This window comes from Malania oleifera, chromosome 3 (assembly GCF_029873635.1).
Source record: "Malania oleifera isolate guangnan ecotype guangnan chromosome 3, ASM2987363v1, whole genome shotgun sequence".
Lineage (NCBI taxonomy): Eukaryota > Viridiplantae > Streptophyta > Magnoliopsida > Santalales > Ximeniaceae > Malania > Malania oleifera.
The window spans coordinates 2,705,424-2,713,500 of NC_080419.1; positions in this window are offsets into that span (position 1 = coordinate 2,705,424).

The window sequence follows — 8,077 nt, forward strand, 5'->3', positions numbered from 1 at the left end:
ATTAAGTTCTAGTACTTTAAAATTTGAGTTTTTAAATTTTTTAAATTGAGTCTTTCAAATGTTTGAATTGAGTTTTTAAATTTTAAGTTGAGTCTTTCAATTTTTGAATTGGATTTTTTTTCAAAAAAAAAAAAGGGAGCCTCCACGCACAACACACACTCATCCCCGCCCATCACCATCCCCATGATTTCACTCCCTTCATAAACCCAGCACGGCCTCCACCCCACGGCACCTACACAGCCATCTTGTACACCTCTAGTAGCCGCTACAGCAGCACCTATAGGATATATATCCCAAATGATATGTCCCACATGAATGATATGAGTCTCACATGAAGGGTATATGTCTCATATGATAAGGATATGAATGGTTATATGGGTTAGCTAAAGGGTTGACTTATTTAATATGAGAAATTTATGGCTGGAAGTTTGAAGGGTATTCCTATATATATTATCTATTGTTATGGGAAGTAACTGTAAAGGCAAGCAAACATTAAGTTAAGCTAAGGAAAAAAGAGTTAAAGAAGAGAAAGGAAAAACTAAGTTCATAAGCTGTAAGGATTAGCTGAATGGTGATGTTGGCTACAAGGTAAAGGAATGAAGAATAAAGGCATATAGAAAATTGTTCTCTCTCTGCCTCTACTCTCTGATCATCGGGAAATCTCATAAATCTATTGAAGGAAGGAAAGAAAGAGACCGAGGAAAAGTGGGAGAAACGATTTCTACAGCTTCTCCGGATGTACTGTAACGACCTGCTATATTTTATGAATATTTTATAACTTTCCAATAATAAATACTATGAAATTCCATATCTCTAATACCTATATATATATATATATATATATATATATATATAAAATTATCAACCTATGCAGCAGGATGCGGTATCCATATAACCATAAGTACATAAATACACAATACCAGAGTGTTTTTCCCAAAATATGCATATATAACTGTTCCTCAAAAACATCCTCATCTGTACTAGAGCTATACAAAAATCAATCTCCCAAAAATACTCACTCTATTGATAGGGCAGCACTGAAGCCCCTCTACCTGCGAGCCTGATCTGCTCACCTAACTGGATCACCTAAAAAATGTTAAAGTAATGGGATGAGACGACGCTCAATAAGACGAAATATGCTATTACTAGTGTGTGACAAGTGAGTCGCATTTCTAAAGAAAAATATGATTTTGAATATCATGAATAACTGAACCTGAAAATACAGGTACAATTTATATATATCACCACCCTTGTCCATGTTACTTAACATATCTATCTTTTTAGGGTTTTCTATTCATAATACTTCTAATATATATAAGTACTTTCTCTGTTTCTGTAAAACTGTATATAGATATAATAACTGGAAACTTCCCTCGATGGATAACTGTATGTTATGATTTAACCCCTCATGACAGGGTTGTGCGACCCGTAGGCGCGATGTATCACTGGCTGACCTACTAGGATAAATCATTATACTCCGACAGACAGATCGGCCCCCTTAACCCATATCTAATGGAGAGCTTGTCCACAACATAGGCGCGATCGAATCTGAATACCACATATTATCTGAATATATGGTTGCACTCTGAACTGTATATAACTACGGTACCGTACTCTGTAAACTGTATTTGTAATAGTTCATTAGGGTCTGATACTATATAATATGTTTCTGTATATAACTATCCGTTTTACCATGATTCTGTAATAATTGTATTAACCATGACGCTAAAAATAAACTAAATCTATATCAACTATATTTCTGAAATTAATTGTAAATATGTATGTCATGGTTCTGTAATACTGTATAATCATGGTATTCTGAAAATACTGTAAAACATGTTTTTGTACTATAACCACATTCTCATACCACATAGTAATTTTAAACATCTTAAACATAATTGGTAAACTATATAAATTCTTGCTGTGAATTATAATCTGATAAAAACATACAATTTATTCTGAAATCATACTAAAATTGCCTAACATAGCATATTTCCCTTACCTATTTCCTGCTAGAATCCCCTACTGTGACGGGTCCTACACCCGCATGGTTCCCTACTCAACACTCTGAAAACAACATTTACCAGAACGAAATATCATTATTTCTATGTCTACTACATTTCCTACAACTGCTAGAAAACCTAATTTTAAATAAAAGGCCATATCCTGAATCTGGAATGAAATTCAACTTCATCCCACCAACGATCCACTTCGGCAGACTTGGAGAGAATTTTCCCAAGAGCGTCATGGTGACCTCAGATCGTCAATCCAGCGACTAACGCAGTCAGAATTTAAGAGAGAAGAGGGAGGAACCGTAGAGGAGAAAGAGAGAAGATATTTTCTGATTTTCCTGTGTAAAAATCTGGGTTTAAGACTATTTATACCATGGGCCGTCGACGAGCCACGTCACCTCGTTGACGAGGTCAAGAAGGCATCTGATCGATGAACTCTCCCCCTCTTCGATGAAATTTAGATTTGCCAAAAATATCCTCTCGGTATTTTCTCGTCGACGAAGCATACCCTTGTTGACGAGCCTAAAACACCATGCCGTCGACGAACGCAAAGCATTCGTCGACGAAGTTTGCTGCTGCCTTTTTATTATTTCCATTTTTCCTTTCTCTTAATTATTTAAATACAATTATTCTTCGAGTCATTACATGTACTTCTTGGTTAATTTGCTATGACTGATTCTGGTATGTGAAGTTTATGTTATGATTTATTTATTTTCCGCATAAAGGTAAAATAGATGTGAAGTTCATGATAATTGAAGATCCTTGGCTACAATATATTTATGAAAATTTTCTTACATGTGGTATTAGAGAAATGGTTGAAATTATCATGATCTTCCTTTCATGATAAAGATTGTTTCTTTTAACCCCTTACAATCTTGTTATGGGTTCGTATGAAAGTTTGAAAAATATGTGTGATATTTGATGAATTTATGGGGTTTTTTGTTGGTCTGAAAATTTTCTTACATGTAGACCGTTGACGGTTTTCCCCTGTATAGTGATACTAAAGTAGGACTGCTGAATGATATGCATGCAAATAATTTTATTATAACTTGATAAATAATGGAACACTCACATGTTATGCATGCATAAGCTAAATAATTTTACATGAAAGTAAGTTAGTAAAATTCTTATATTGGCGAATTGATTATCGGTTATAAATTATGGATAAATTTTGTTGAATAAGGAATCAATCAATATTTCTATTATGGTTAGCATGTTGTCACCAAAGTGATCTTGGTAAGAAAAGTTGTAAACGATGATTGAAATATAATCTTGCAAAAATTATAACAGAATGGTTATTTGAATATTATTGCTAGCCCAAAGGTGCACCAACTTTCAAATAATCATTGAGTTGATCAGGATAATTGAACGAATGGTAGTGAGAGTGGGATGTCTACCCAAAGGTGACAATCCAATCGAACTTTATAAAGGTTATCAATTATGCCCGGATGGGTGAAAATCACCAGTGAATCTATAGTGTTAGTATATTGCATAAGTTGATCCCAAGACTGAACGCAATTTACTAATGAAATGTTTTAAACTCAAAGCGTTAATGTGTGTGAGCATGTTGTGTTATTGTAGTGTATGTTCCTATTTCACTTCATTCGCTAACTTCTTCTGTTCCAATCTTCAACGTGACAAATTTTTCTAATTGGAATGAGCAAATTTAGTTTCACCTTGGTGTTCTGGATCTAGACTTACCTCTGCGAATGGATAAACATGCTGCTATTACTGAATCCAATAGTTCGAAGCAACGAGCTTTGTATAAGCCATGGGAAAGGTCAAACATATTAAGTATGGTGTTCATGTGGATGTGTATAGCAAATAACATTAAATCAACACTCCCTCAACTACACAATGCAAAGGAATATATTAAGGCTGTGGAGGATAGATTTCGTTCAACAGATAATTCTCTTGCAGGAAGGTTGATGGTTGAACTAACCACAATGAAACTTTATGGTAGTAAAGGAATGAATGAACATGTCCTAGAAATGACAAATATGACTGCTAGACTTAATACTCTAGGAATGAATGTTGATGAAAGCTTTCTTGTCTAGTTTATTTTGAATTCTTTGCTTCTTCAGTACGGGCCTTTTCAGATTCACTATAACATAATTAAAGAAAAATGGAATGTGAATGAATTGGCAAGCATGTTGACTAAGGAAGAGGCAAGACTTAAACAATAAGGACAACATTTAATTAATGTCATGAGTCATGTAGTTGGAAGTAGAGGAAAGAAATCAAAGAAAGGGATACCTTACAATCCAGAGCATGAAGGCAAATGAACATTTTATAGTCTTAGGGAATGAAAATCAAGTGCCTGTTATGGGTGTTGGAACCTTTCGGTTGTATTTAGAATCGGGTCATTATTTAGACCTGCTTGATATTGTTTATTTTTATTTTTATTTTATTTATTTTTATTTATTTATTTATTTTGGCAAGAGCTAGAAGCCACCCATATATCGGCCATGTCCCAAGTTTATTAATAACCTTCACTTATGGTAGAGGAATATGGTGGAAACAAAAGAACACTTGAGGCTTACATAATAACCAATAAAACACCCCACGCATCAAACTAAACAAAAGAAAAAAACAAACCTATACTAATACCAAAAGGAAACCAACTAAACATACCTTATATAAGTCGTACCCATCTTATCTGATCTATACAAACCTTTGATAACTCTAGGAAGTTGGCTACTATTTGTAAACAAATTATTCTTCTCTATGGCACCTTGTCGAGCCAAAGCATCCGCCACTTTATTCCCTTCTCAATACAAATGATTTATAGAAAAATCTACTCCCTCCAATAAACCAATAAGCTACTCCTAAAAATCCTATAAATACCATAAAAAGCATTTACTGGATCTTATCCAATTTTCTACAATATTCAAATCACATTCAATGTTAATACTAGTATGACCCAATTGTTTGCAAAACTTTATTCCTTCCATCATTGCTCTCAATTCAGCTTCATTATTAGAACAAAAACCAAAATATTTTGAAAAACCAAAAATAAAAGAACATGTACAGTCTCTAAGGATGCCACCACCACCCATCGACCCTGGGTTCTCCTAGCTGCTCCCATCCAAATTTAGTTTCAAGCTCCCTTACCTTGGTTTTAGCCATCTCACACATTGCATAGTTTTATTCTTTTTATTCATAATCTGCACTTCTAGATTCTGCAATATTTGAATATCAGCATCATTTAAATGAGCCATAACTATCATGTTCTTACTCAAACCCCCCACCCAATTCTTAATGGACAGCCACACATGTATACTACTCTCTAATTTCCCCTCCATTCTAGCCACACATCTCCTTCTCCACAACCTCCAAACTACTAAACAAGGAATCAAATCCATCAATGTTCCCAATTGAGAGTATTGAGAAGCCCTATTAAACCACATTTGGACTCTTTCTTTCCAACTTTGGCGTCTAAGGAAACGTACACCTTCCTCCACCGAAACCTTCCTCCATACATCAACAGCAATATCTCCCTTATTCAAAACATGCTCCACATCTTTTGATTGCCTCATCTCACAATAATCACATGTTGAAGCAAGTGATACCCCCACCCTTCTCACCTTTTTATCAACGCGTAAGCACTCAAAGGCAGCCTTCCACATACAGATAGCAATTTTTTTCAATAACCATTTGTTCCAAACCCACTTTGTCCAAATCAAACTTTGGAGCTCTGACTCTAATAGCATCTCATGCCAACTTTGTATTAAAGAAACCATTCTTTTTTGGGAGCCATAGCAGGATGTCTGAAGAGTTTCTAAGTTTTCCAACTCTTTCCATCACTTCTTCCACTTTATTAAAACCCATAATCCTTTGCAAATTTTCCACATCTCACACATTATTAATAACCAAATCTATTAATCTAATATGTGAATGTGCACCATCTGAAAATTCTGAAAACAAATGTCCCAAATCCAGAAACTTATCATACCACAATTTTACATCTCCTTCTCTAACCTTCCACTTAGATTTACTTAACATCTCAGACATACACTGCAAAATTTTCCTCCAAAAAGAAGAATCCGATCCATGTGGCCTGCAAAGAGCAATATGTCCTCCTTTAACATATTTAGCTTTTAAAAGTCTAGACCATAAAGAATTTTGTGTTAATAACTGTCAACCAAACTTCATAAACAACAACCATTGCACTTCCGAAATGTCCTTTACTCCTATGCCCCATCCTCCACAGGAACACACAATTTTTTCCAAACCCTCCATTTCATTTTTTCTTTCCCATCCTTAAATCCCTAGAAAAAGAGGCAAACATACCTTGTATCTTTTTTATCACCAGTTTCGAGGCATTTAGAACAGCTAACAAATGCAGTGACATGCTCGAAAGCACATGTCTCAACAAAACTAGATGACCTCCTTGAGACAATAGTCTACTTTTCTAGCCCTCAATTTTCTTACTGATTTTTTGAATTAAAGGGTCACAGTGACAGCTCTTCAATTTACCATCTATGATCGGCACTCCCAAATACGTAAAAGGAAATTTACCTTCAATAAAACCAGTCTCTTGTAGAATTTCTCCCTACCTCTGAGCACCCAACTTCTTTGAGAAAAAAAATAACTGATTTATCTTTATTTACCCTTTGGCCAGTCTAGCTTTCATACTCCTTGATCACCTCCATTAACTGTCTAATAGATTTTTTACCAGCATTAGCAAATATAACATCAACTGCATAGATGCACCACTCGGATGCGCAAACAGTAAAATCCGCTTCTCAATCATCTTTTTTTTGAATTAATCTAGAAAGAACTTCTTCCATGATGATGAAAATATACGGGGACAATGGATACCCCTACCTCAAACCCCTTTTTGACTTGAAGAAACCCCTGTAAGTGTCATGCATCATAACAGAAAACCATGGAGTAGAAATACAATTCTGAATCAACTTACAAAAACAATCTAAAAAACCAAGAGCATGGAAAATCTGATCTATCACTTGTCACTCCATTCGATCATACGCTTTGCTCATGTCAAGTTTTAGCATCATATTACCTCCTCTCACCCGCCTATATAATAATTTTGTCATCTCTTGAGCAAACGTTATATTTTAAAAAATACTCCCCCCTTTCACAAAAGCACCTTGTTCGAGAGATATTTAATCACTCATCACCAATGATAGCTTGCCAACAAGAATTTTGGAGAAAATTTTATAGATTACGTTACAAAGGCTTGTCGGGGGAAATTTATCAAAAGATTAAGGATCCTTTACTTTTGGAATAAGAACTATATAAGAGGAACAAAAATACCGAGGCAACATATCACCTTTGAAGAATGCCCTTACCACTTCTATCACATCATTTTTAATAATCTTCCAACAGTTAAGATAGAAAAAAGACCCAAAACCATCCGGTCCCGAGCTACTGTCCACAGAAATAGAGAAATAACTGCATATACTTCCTCCTCGGTCGGTTCTTCCTTTAGCTGTCTTATAGAATTCTCAGAAACCACCGATTGGATAATACTATCTAGATTTGGCCTTTGCACTGAACTATTCTGCCCCAAGAATTGCTCAAAATAACAATTTCATCATGAACCATCTGCATATTTTCTAGCACCAAACTATCAGGAAGCATCATTGAATTCATACAAGAGTTATGCCTTCTTTGTGCAATCACCGCATGGAAAAATTTTGAATTTTGGTCACCATTAGTTAACCATTTCTTCTTTGCTTACTACGCCAGCCTTGTCTCTTCTCTTCTATACCATATCTCCAATTCAGCCTTAGAAACAAGGAACGAAGACTAATTCTGAGTACTCTGTTTACAGTAAATTCTCATATTTTTTCACCCTTTCCTTCAACTCTTGTTTGATACCACCAACACGACCAAAAGTCTGTCTATTCCACACCCTAAGCCTTTGATTTAGTCTTTTCAATTTACCTTCCAATTTACAAAATCCTAAATCCACCATTATATGTTCTCTCCAAGATGTTTCAACCATTTTCAAAAAATCCCCATGCAACGTCCATATGTTCTAAAATCTAAAAGGCGTTGGCCCATATCGCTCCATACTCACACCCAGCTATAATGTG